Source organism: Anguilla anguilla, chromosome 12 (assembly GCF_013347855.1).
Source record: "Anguilla anguilla isolate fAngAng1 chromosome 12, fAngAng1.pri, whole genome shotgun sequence".
NCBI lineage: Eukaryota > Metazoa > Chordata > Actinopteri > Anguilliformes > Anguillidae > Anguilla > Anguilla anguilla.
Window position 1 is genome coordinate 13,327,665 of NC_049212.1, and position 13,086 is coordinate 13,340,750.

General features: G+C 38.2%; 1 protein-coding gene across 1 annotated transcript in view; it reads left to right on the forward strand.

Annotated features, from left to right (window-relative positions):
• Positions 1 to 11,315: 11,315 nt before the first annotated feature.
• Positions 11,316 to 13,086, forward strand: part of arhgap32a (Rho GTPase activating protein 32a) — a 105,162-nt gene continuing 103,391 nt past the window's right edge. Inside the window, exon 1 of the mRNA XM_035385664.1 lies at positions 11,316 to 11,833. The gene's annotated coding sequence lies outside the window, so the exon portion shown is untranslated. The remainder of the gene's footprint in view (positions 11,834 to 13,086) is intronic.

Genomic DNA, 13,086 nt, shown 5'->3' on the forward strand with positions numbered 1-13,086 from the left:
CTCCTCCCCCTTCACTGAAAAGAGTGAGATGAAAGGCGCTACAGAAAGCAGTCCATTGCCACTGTTATTATTTAAAATCAGAAATAGCTGCAAAAGAAACTTTTTTTTTTGCATCAAACTGAAGCTTGAATAGGATTTTTCTTGGGTTTTACTATTCCCCGATATGACTAAATGGTTACGCTAAAATAGGGCCTTGTGTCAGATTCATTGCTCCTTTGTAAATATGTGTTTCATGGTGTCATGCGGCCATGTATATGTGAATATGATAACCTGGGTATCACAAATCTTAATATTTCGTCTGTGACATTATATCCTGCCTCTTATGCTATGTACTATAAGTCAGTTATTTCAAACTGTCTTGGATTACCATGCAAGTTTATAACTGAAATATAAAGGTTTTGGTCATTATTTTGAGCCTTATTCATGATTCATAGCACCCATTTCAAGTAAAGTGTGACCATGTAAATCTGTGTCTACACAAGTGCACTGTGCTGTCCATGCCCCTGGTAGATTAGGAAAACAGAATTAATTTAAGAATCTAAAGAATGTTTCACAGGAAAGGAGAACTTTACATTTATGCATATTCACATGAACAAGAAACTATTACATATATAATTATTTTTTACAGTTTTACTGTAGATGGTATGACCAAGCCGGAATTAATTCTGGGAAATTATTTAGCTTTTTTTAATGGCTGTGAACATCATCTGTTTGACTGCACCTTTATTGCATAACATCAGATCGCACATTGTACGGTAGTAATTGATGTGATGGAACAGGTTTGAGGCTGAAACACTAACTGATTTCTCACTCTATAGTGTAATATACAATAGCACCTCTGCAGGTATTACATATTCACCTGAACACCAAACAGTATCACTGCCTGGCACTACGCTCGATATGTGCCTTCTAATTCTGTTTCAGAACCCATCAGTGGCTGCTTCCTCTTTTGATCTAAAGATAGTAGTTTCTTGGCTGTTGGGAAAAAAAAGAGAAAATCACAGTGCTTATAAGGAATATTTGCTAATTATGTGTCCTTGTATGAGTTTATTCATTTTATGTTTTTAGTGAATTCAAGATTAATGGATGCATTTTGAATCGCAGATGACCAAGGTTTTTTTAAAGTCTATATTGATTGATACCAATATTGTATAGTTCAGGCTTGTTCTGTGCGCTTCACTGTTGATGTTAAACTATACCGACAGGGTCCTGGTGATGTCATAGCTTAGACCTTTCAAACTGATATTGGTGATGTGAAAGCTGCACATCTTGGATGTTAAATTATGAATATTTATTTAAGATATTAACCCTATGTTGTGGAAGAAGGCTGAAATGAAAAAATGAACTGAAATTACATGAGGATGCATGTTTTTGCAGTGCTATTGACATATAATGACTCTTTATAGTGTTATTATTGACTGTTCACGGGTATGTGAGTAAACATGGATCACATGATCACCTCACCTCATGTTATCTCATAAAACATAGTATATTTCCGATTTGAATAAGTATTTAGCAGATTTGAAAAATGTTCCTGTTTCTCATGTATACAATTCAATGCTTATACATTAGACTCTACAATATACAGTACATAACCAAATAATGTGTTCTGCAGTATATGCAAATCAAGCATACAGAATTTTACTGTATGCTTTGGTATGCATTTTCTTATACATACAGTGTATTTGGTTAGTTTTTTTTTTTTTGTCATGTCATTAGTTTTGTGATATAAGAAGATATTTTTGTACAAGCCTTTGTACAAAATGTTGTACATTGCTACTGCTATGTATAGATGTCATGGGAAACATGTTATGTAGCAGAATGTGCAATGTATCTAATCTGTTAAAACATATAAGGTGTGTGTACATATAGGTCATCATTTCTATAAAATATATTTTTCTAAGTTTCTTTGTTTAAACCTGCACATAATACGGCATAAATATTGATTGTGTGTGTATGCATGTGTGTGTGCACGTGTGCGTATGTTTTATGATTACCTAAATGGCACTGTTTTTGATATTCAATATCAAATATAAAAAATTACTCTTGTCTTCATTTAGATGATAACTGAATTACACTTACATTTTCCCCAACCTGTACAGTCATGTTTCAATTTACCTGGGGGAAAATTGCACAACAAAGTAAGTTTAGATTATAGGTACAAATAATTAATATTAGATTTTGTGTGATTTCCATCTCAATTCTAAAGTTCAAACTTCAATAATGGTGATTTAATAGAAATAATTTAATTTGGATCTGGTGGTTATATCATAAAAATAAATATTGTCTTACCAAATGGACAGATCAGTATTCATGTGCAGATTTGCAAATCACAAATAATACACTGAGATAAAATGTTTTTGTTAGCTTGCTGAAGGAGTGCAGGGATGTCTTGGGGTTCAGATGATCCTCAAGAACACTAAGATTCTATCTCTTTTTACTCCAGTTTGTTTAATATTGCTAGTTTGCTACATGCAAAGCACCTGTAGCATCAAGAGGGATTTATACTCATTATTTTGGTTATTCCACTTATCTCTCATGAGGTAATGGAAGAGATTCCTGTGAAAAATAATTTGTGATTTTCAATTGTATGATTGAACACAATTTGACACAATTATCGTTGTAGTTTGATCCACAAAAAAAAACCCCATATATTTACATTCAGGAAATACAGCAGATATGCTGCACAATGTAATCCGCAGGAGACTGTAAGATGTAGTGACATGGTATGAATAGCCAAGCCCTGCCTATTGGTTGTGTTTTTATTTGGTAAGATAAAATGAAGTAAGAATTGCAGTCTATGAACTTATGCTAATGATTGTAATATCAATGGCCAGCAGTGATGACTGTGAGTTTACCTTTGATCTCCACTTAGTATTACCTTCAGAGGAGTGGCTTTTTGGCACTGACTTGGTGTAACAGAGTTTGAAACCTAAATCTGTAATCCTCACGTCCGCTGACTGTATAGTTAGGTCAGCTTTTGGTCTGTGTGTGTGTGTGTGTAATCTATATTTACAGTAAAGCTGCTTGAAAAAAAAAAATACACTGGGGTATTTTTGGGGTATTTGAAGCTCATGACACTATTATACAGTAGGAAAGAAAATGACAATTTTGCTGAAGTTTTGGTTTGCTTTGTGTTTTTTTTTAAGTCTGAAATTGCCCTACTGTAGGGACAATACATGCCTCAGAATACACCCAATGTAAAGCATCTCATGTTTACATGAAGTACAGACCTACAGTAATGATGATGTGCAGTATATCGAGCCCTGCTATTGCTTTGTACACTTAATTACTTGGTGCTACTGTATGTCTTTTCAGAGTCTTTTTTGGTGCTCCTGATCAATGAGTTAATACGTCGACTGCACTCTGTTTGAAACTGCACTGCGCCTGTTGTATTTAGCTCTGTAAAAGGCACATTAAGTGTGCAGGCAATAACCCATATGTTGGTGCTGCACTTAGTGCTCCGTGTAACTGCAATGGAAGTACGGCAACCCGGATGCCACCAGAGGATATTTTGTAGATAGTTAAATTAAGGTTTTGGTCAGCGAGTGTTCAAGTTTTTTTCCTGTCTTTTACAAAATACAGATTTGTTTAAGTTTAAAGGAATTAGACAAATGCAATTAGATTGAACCTGACCTAGTTGTAATGTTAATCAGCCAAGGGTGGGGATGGGATTCATGAAATGTCTTTTTTTTTTATTTTGTCTTGAAAGTTGGTGGACTGCATCCATGTACATCTTGTCACCTTTTAACTGAAGAAGCTGTTCAGATGTACTGTTGAATATTAACAGTAAAACTGTTCTATTCGTTAAATTATTTAAAAGGATTGAAAATTTAATACTGAGTCTCTTGCTGAGTATTTTTTTTTACCTTTTTAAAAAAAAAAAAAAATGATTGAGAGACATTATTCTCTTGACATGTCCAGGTATATAATAATATTATACTATATACTGGCAGATAATATTTACCCATAAACAAATAAAAATAATAAGGTGTTGTACCAAAACCTGTAACATGACATTATTTTGTTTCTCATTTTTTTGCCAGTAATCAGAAGTCATTTGACTACACTTCCCAGTTACATGCATTACATCCCTTATTTTATGTTCGATCTGACTGATGCTCCTACAGGAAACCATGGGGAGAAGGAACAGCAGTTCCACAGTGTCTGACTCAGAGTGATTAACATTTATTTGATAGAATGTATTGTATGTGATTTGTTTTCTTGTCTATAATAATGCTTTCTCTTATAACTATAACTATATGTATATAAATAACTATATGTGTATATACGCTCCCCTCTTTTCATCATTTTTTCATCATTTTTATTTCAACTTTCTTTATATTAGGGTATATTAAAATAAATGGATACGGTAAATAATAAAAATTCTAATTTCATAATTTTATTGAGAAACAGCAAGAGCAGCATATATATACCATACATAGAAGATAATAGAAGATAATACTTGCATTCTTATTTTGACAATGAGTCTTCATTTATTTATTGTATTAGTTACTTTCATTCATGTCAACATTGATGAAAAAAGATTTTGAATTTTGAAATGGATTTTTTCTTTTTTTTCTTGGTTTGGTCATTTTGGCGAGCATATACACAAACATGAAAAAACGAAAACAAAGACATGGTCAGTGGTCTGAAAGGATCTGAAAGTAGAGACTGGAACAGAATGTGTTGACGTTGTAGCTGGAGTGTTATGTCAGTCAGGGGTTTGATTGTACAAATATTGATGTGTTTTATGTCCTGAGTGGCTGACATTCACTGACATTGTGTAGCCATGGAAACAGCCAGCTATGTTGTGAAAATGGCCACAGTATCACATAGTCTGGGCCAGATTTACTAAGCTGAGGTTTTCAGATGCTAAAAAAGATCCAATGTAACATGCGACTGCTTTAGAAATGTTTTGTATTTTGAGATAATAAAATTCCACCCAAAAACTATATTGTTGCGTGTTCTTTGTTTCTCTGATTGGCTGAAGTAGCATCAAAGAGGCTAATATTTAGAGGCTAATAGTTCCATTTGGGTAAATGCTGGGGACTCATTCACAATGCAGGGGGATTGAGAACGGTCGTAATGAAAGCTTAACATTAAATATAGTGGACTGGCCACTGTATTATGGCCACTGGCCATAGTGGACTTGTATAAACTCCACAAGAGTTAATTTAACACTGAAGGTTTTGCTGTTTACTTGAATCTCATACTTTCCATCACGCGGCAGGTCTCCTCATTTGAAAGACACATCAGGTAGCTCATTGAATGGAACACTCAAAGTAAATAAGCGATTATGTAGGCCATGCTGTAATGTCTGCAAAGAAGAATAAGTTACTCCCATATTGAATTGAACTCATGTTAAATTATGAATGAACATTAGCTTTAAAATGAGCCACAGATCACAGGAACTGAGTAGGAAATGATCTGGGGGTTCATTTCTATAGATTAGTGTCACTGAAGCACTATCTATTGCCTTCCAAAATTAGTCTTTAATAAAAATGAAAAACCAACCAAATATATAAACCAAGGAAGAAAACTAAAATTAACAAAATTAGGTTGCATACTGAAAACACAAAGTCTTCAAGTCTACCATCAGATGTTTCTTCCATGTGAAAAAAGCCTTTTTGAAGGGTTGCCAGAAAAAAAGTCTATTGTTGAGGGCATTCTGCAAAATTAAGAGTCTGGAGTACGGTAAATGATTGTCATTGGTTCCGGCTCAAGAACCCTGAGGAATTTATAGCCCTTCAACTTAGAGGCTACTGACGTCTGGGTCTCACAGTCTACATAATGGATGAAAGCTTCTCTTTCGTCATCCTTTGGGGGGATAAGTGTGTGTAAATATCCAGCAACCGCAATACCAACACTCATAAAAGGGAGCAAAAAGAGGAAATCGCTGAATTTTTGGGAGGGCATCCACTCCAATTCAGCATCATAACCAACGTTACCTACAAAGGCGATCAAGCTGTAGAATGTTATCCTGTTGCCTCATGATGAGAAACTGAACCGTCCGCGATATAAGGAAGTACGCAGTTCTTTGTGGGTAGGTGATGCAATGGCATGCCTTTCGAGAGGCCTTCAATGCCCACAGGAGACGATCTGACATCCTGAAAGCAGCCGGGGGGGGGTGGGGTGGGGTGGCGGGGGGGGGGGCGTGGATCATCACATGCACTAATTATCTACTCTTTGACACCTCAACCTGTCTTTAGTCAGGAAGCTCAATCTGGGACTGCAAACTGAAATCTGTAAGAAAAAAAAACTGGTAGACAAGGGACTTGTTAATTTCACTGTTAAAATGTAATTGGTGAGAAAACTTTTTTTTCCCCTCGCTGATAGGAACGAACAGTTTGGGGGTCAGTGACCTTTAAAATTATGTGAACATGGGACCTATCCCTCCAGGAAGGTACTGTTCAAAACTTTCTTCGTTCACTGAGTAAATTACTAGTTACATGGACTAGTTACATTTATAATTTGCAGCGACTGTCTGGCTAAGTTTATAAACTGACAATACTATAGATGAAACAGCACACAAAACATTATCGAAATCAGTGCCTGATCTCATGAATGCTCTTCTGGCTAAATAGAAGCAAATCCCAACAGCAATGTTCCATCATCTAGTATAAAGCCTTCCCAGAAGAGTGGAGGTTGTTATAGCAGCAAAGGGTGGATCAACCCCATATTAATGCCCATAATTTTGGATGAGATGTTGGATGTCAGGTGTCCACAAACTTCTAGCCATGTAGTGTACATACACAAAACAGACAAATAGGTAGAAACTTGCTAAGAGAGCTGTGCCAATTTCTCCATTGAAACAGTAACTGATACAAATGTACTGTAATCAGAGAACCAATATTTCTTTCATAATTCTGGCCAACATTTGCTCATTTGGAAAATGTTCAGTAGTGTCTGCCAGAAAGGAAAACATTTGGAAAACTTTCTTGTGAACTGAACCCCAGGGGCACACCCCACCAATTAGCGCTTCAGTTTTGTTATAAAAGTCCCTGAATCTTCATCATACTTTGGGGGGGGGGGGGGTGGGTGGGTGGGTCGCTATACTATAAATATGCATTACTCTGTGATGAGTTTGTTAGATAAAATAAAATGAATAAAAATAATTTAGTGAGAGTTTCTATTTGATGTTTACCGTATTAACCAGCATAAAGCCCTGCCTTTTAAGAGACATTGTATTATGGCTTGTCCACAAGATGGTACTGTTGTGCGATCAGCAATATTTAACCATTTTCTACAGTGAGTCTTGAATAATAAAACATCCTTGCTATTTATGTACTAAGCTAGTATTTCGATACGCTATCATAAAACCTGACCCAATCTGATCTATAAAGATAACATATAACGATGTGATAATGTCCTCATTTAGGATATCTGTGTGTATTATTGCATATTGTCATTCCTTTTATGTGATGGACTACTTTTTCCTAACTCAGATTGTATGTTTGTGGCCCTCCCTGTGTAACCTGCTCTGCAATCACATCTTGTCAGCAGGGTCAGGGCTGCCAATAGGCAGCCGTATTCCATCACACCTCTGTGCCTTCCCCCAGGAACACACCGCAGAAGCTGAGGCATATTGGACAAGACCAATTCACAGCCGTGCACCACTGGCATCAAGACCACAGATATCGAGGTGCGTCTGTACTGAATATTCCATTCTTGAAACTATCAATAGAGCAGTACAGTGCTAGAATGGCCTAAATATACAAACAAAGCAAATTAATGAATAAATAACCTGACTACTTGAGTAAAAGCATTCATTACATAAGAGCCAAATGGGAAAAGGTGCAAGGGGAGGGGAGGTTGGGGGAGAGGGAGGAAGGAGAGATGCTTTTTTAATGGGAAAATTCAGCTGTGCGGTTATGGCTCATTAAATGTGTATATTTGCAATAGGAGAGAAGCCTAGGCACAGTCTATGTGGGACTCTTTAAGGTGAGTCCCCCCCACTCTCCATGTGTGTACAGTACTCCCAGTCTGATATCATTATTTCAAGACAACATGAGTTCAGTCGTCAGGAAAAGAAGCCAAAAACTAAGATGATGCACAGCCAAAATAAAAGCCAAACCTATTAGTCTACCCTGTATGATGCTCATATTGGAAAAGCAAGAGAAACTAGTCTCCAAGGAAAAATGAATGTGTCTATTTTATACTAGGAACTAATCCATCTTGTAATTTTATATGCAATCTGTTGGTGCTTTGTTTTTGTTTTTTTGGAAAACACAAAAACATTCAGAATGCCAGCTGAATTTTCATTTCCATCTGCCAGTGTGAAATAAATTAGAATTTGGCCAATCTGGCTGAAAAGAAAAACAGATCTGGAAGCCCTTTTCTGCAGCTGCAACAAATAAATATTTCTGTCTTGGGGAAGTGCCGTGAATCTGTTACTTAAATAGGCCGCTATGATTTGAAATCTCGAGGAGCCATACATGCCTGAGGTTCAGTGGCATTAAACTGAAAGGTTTTTGCAATACCAGTGCACTGTGTCCAGTAGGATTTCAGTTTGTATAAATATAAAGAAGAGGAAATAATCTATCTTTTCTTTATTCTGACAGGGCCAATCCAGAGAGGGTTACAGTACAGACAGTGTCAGGGCAGGGCACTGAACCCCAGCCACAGTGGGGGATTTCTATAAGAGTTAAGAGTCAGACTCTATGTGGGCTTCACCACACAGTCTCCCTGGTATTTTAGCAACCGCCAAAAGATTTAATCTACGCGAGATATCAAACGTGCGCTCTGATCTGAATGAGAAAGGGGCCTGGTATGCTGCATTAAGGACTTAGGTCTGTGAGAAACACAATTATTTTCCTCAGGAGACAGTTTCAAGTACAGGGCTGCGTTTTATCACCGTAATTGTTTTAATGAGGTTGCAGGGCAATGCTGCGAATTTGTTCAAATGTGCGAATGATACGGCTCTTGTTTGTGTGTTTTATAAAGGTCAGGTGAACACTCACTTTGAGCAGGTTGCCTCTCTACATGAGTGGTGTAAGTCCAGTGCTTTGTTAATTGATTCTGACAAAACTAAGGAACGTGTGAAAAAAACACTGGAACCCTTCTTCCGCTCATTCTCTGTGACCGACCTACTCAAATGTTTTAAGTGTCTAGGAACGCACAGGGATGATAAGCTGAATTTCACAAACAGCACTGAAAGTAGAAAAAACCAGCCACAGAAGGGGTTTGGTGTCAGCTCGGATGTTTTAGAGAGGGTCTACATCAGCCTTGTAGACAGCATTGTAGCGCTCAGTATTACAGTTTGGTTTGGAAAGCAAAACTAAATTATCCAAGACAGCAGAAACTGGATGTCCTAATGTAATGACCCTGGCCATCCTTTCCACTCTGAGTGTGAGAGGCTCGCATGTCCCTCTTTAGATACTGCGCTCAGCCTCCTTAACAAGTCTACGTCAGCAGTATCAACTGTTTATGTACTGTGCATTAAAACATCATTACACATTAAAGCAAAACTGGGAGCATTCACCCTGTGAGGCCCCAACATTGAGGTAACTGAAAATAAAAACTTTTAAAACCTTGTTGTAGGAGGCCTCTGAGGAATGAGGAATATGCTGGAAAATTGGGATTGTTATGTTTTCGTGCAAAATAGTGCAGCGTGACCCTTTTGTTTCTCAACATAGAATGGTAACATAATCATAAGATATTCACTACTTTACTGTACATTTATTTGGCAGACACATTTATCCAAAGCAACGTGCAATAAGCGGATATTCATTGGAGCACATGGAGAATGTAGGGCTGTGATTATTGACTGGAGGAGGCTTAGGGGAAGGGGGTGAGGTCTAGTGCCTGGTCACCCACCAACTGGGCACAATAGAGACACAATCATTCTATATTCACTGGAACTCCTGTAAAATCGAGGTTTAATACTATCATTCCTGTTTTTGAACGGGGGGGGGGGGGGGGGGGGGGGGGGGGGGCAATAATGAATGATAGTACATATGATCATTCCTGTATTTTGAAGGGGAGTAGTGGTGGTGGTGGTGGAGGGGGTAAGAGGGATGGGGGGTGTTGGTCACCCTCCAACTACCTAACACAATAATGACAATAAAGTGAGCCTACTGTCTGCTAATGCACACATGGCTGTGCTTCCAAATGTTGAATTTTTGCAACATAGTCAAAATGACCTCAAAATATGAGTAACATGGTTTTGTTTTACATAATTTCATTATCCACTTCATGTACTACACACATTTGGCATCCCAATATATTTAATATAAGACAATTCTACTGTTTTAAAGCAGAAAGTAGTTAATGAAAAACAATGGGATTATTTACTTCCAGTGGTGGAAAATCCAGATGTTATGAGAGACAAAAGAGGATCTGATTGAGGAGACTATGTTGCGTGCACTCCATAGTCTCTGTCTCTGTGTTGAAAATGATTCACTCTGCATATGTTGCTGAAATATAGTATAGTATTCCTTAGTAACAAGGAAATGTTGTTCTAAACTGATATTTGGGAGAAATTGTGTCTCCTGGGTGCCTGAAATTTTTTTTTTTGCATATTTGCAACACTGGGTCTCACAGAATACACAAAAAGCTATCCGTCATGTCAAGTTAGCTGTTCAGTTACACATTGAGACTCGTGGATAGCTGGTCCGGCATCACTGAGCCTGTGAATTGGCTTGAAAGAAGAGGTTGTTTTAGTGTTGTGAAATGATGCGGAAGCTAAAGATACCCTGTGTCTGTTTCATTCAGTGAGATGATTTATTCTCTCCACTCCACACGTTTCCCTATTTATTCCGCAGGCAGAGCTCTGTGTGTGGGTATGGTGGGTGTGCTCACGAGCGTGTGTTATCCTATTTTGTAAACTGAGAATTAAGCTAGAATGACGTGTTCATTTGCAAAACTTTTTGCATTATAAATATGTTTACATACTTATCTGGCCATGGTTGCGGCGTGTGTCCGAGATACTTAACCCTGCCTACAAATCAGTTCACCAAGCAAGCAAAACAATAATAAAAACAGTGGGATCACACTTATACCTTTCTGTCCGCACTGCAGCACCCCCCAACACCCCCCCCCCCCCTTTCAAAACATCGTCCCATGGCTATGCCAGTGTACGTGGGCCTATGCGTGTAAATGAATGTAAAGAACAACAGAATTGACGAATATATTTCACACAGGTGCTGTGAACCTCCTTTGAAAAACAGCTGAATTCATTTTAATGAGACGTTAGGCGGCGCTCTCCTCTGTTGAACACATCCATGGTTAACCCTTGCGCTCGATTGTCCTCTATTGAAGGCGCATACTCGTCTTCATACGTGAAAGAAAACTACATTATCCCTCCCTACGGCGCGTACTCGGTGAACCTCTGCGCGCACATTCTGGCGGGCGCAGAGCAGGAGGTCCGCATGGATATCACGGCTCAGGCACTGATTTCGTGGATGCAGCTACATTTTCTCACTGTTCGTATAACAAATGAATAGATGAAAGCGCGCACGCAGTGGACTTAAAGAGATTGTTCTGCATTACCCACGTGTTAGGCTACTCTTGTTTGTAGAGCAAACTGTGTTCTTACAGTTGATAGTGCCAATGTGCATTGACAGGATTTGGATGCTAGTGTAACTGAAATTTGTTATATATCATTGGCAGAATCTGAAGTGTTTGCCTTTTTTTGGGAGAATGCATTTTCCCAGCCACTACTGACAAGTGTCCACTTTGCCCCATGAGTATCTTGTGGACGAATTCGTTTGTATTATGATGCGGGTTTACGGAGGCGGGGGAAGTGGCTTTGCTGTTGCAGTTGTGGAAGACCACGAGATAAAGCAGTGAAAAGCGGGAGAAATCTCCGGAAAACTTCATACAGTTACAGGTGAGCGAGCAACGCATAATGTGATATTGTCCCATGCACGCACATATTTTGTCCATTAGTTTTGCACCGAGTGCATACAATGTCTAGTCAGCTGAGTTAGTACGTTTAATACCAGTTAAAAACACGAACGCGACGCTACATGGCCGGGAATCTACTGTTTTTAAAGCAGAAAGTTGAATGAACTGGATTCGAAAGGTGCCTTAATGCAAGATACATTAACTATTCTGGGTGAACTGGGTGAAAACGTTTGTAAATACGCTACACCATGCTGCTGTGTCAGTAAATAAGCTGCTATGTCACAATAGCTTCTGCCTGCTCATGGTTACACACCTACAAGTAACCATGTATCCTATCTATTTACAATGGGCAGCCAGCAAGTTGCGTATTTCTTCACAGTTTGCACGCAGAATTAATGGCTCAATGGCCAAAAGAAGGAATTTTCTGTCTGTAGCTACAACCGCATCCACGAACCAGGACTTCATTGAAATTCGCGGTGCCACTATCAAGTTATACAGACCAGCAACGTTAAACCAAGGTTTATCATCTTGTATGCCAGGCAATTCAGGTCTGAATTACTGCACTGTTACAATATTACACGTGACGCAATTAATGATACATAGTAAAAGGAATAGGACACTTAATTAAAGCAGCATAATCGTACAGTAGCTCTGGGGAAAATATGACGTATGAAATGAACCACGTAGTGAAATGTGCCTGAGGTCCCAATTCGCATATGACTTAAAACAAATTTATTAATGTCTGGATAAGTCAAGAACTCAGAAGATCCTATACATTCACGCGGAGGTTACTGCTTTTTGAATATGTCATAAGAGAAAGCCACGTGAACAGCCAAACTGAACCGGCCAAAAATGACCAATCAGTACGTGGTGCAGTGTTTAGAGAAAGGGGTGGGGCTACTGATGACTGAACACCAATGATATTCAAACTTTCTTCACTGCCCAGTTAAAGGGGCATACCCCTCTAGTCCTAATTAATCATTTATGTGTTTAGCCTTATTATAATATTGAACCTTGGGCTATGTCTTTACATTTTCATTTAACATTTTTTAGGCTTTTAGCAGATGCTTTTACCCAGAGCAAGTTAACAGAATTTTGTTTAATGTAAAATTTACTTTTTAATTTGAAGGGTTTTAAAGTTCAACAGTGAGTGGAATCTTAGTTCCGCTGACTTATTTTGGTTGTGTATATGCATTCATTGCCACAACTCTAATATTTTGTTTTAGTCAGGTTGAT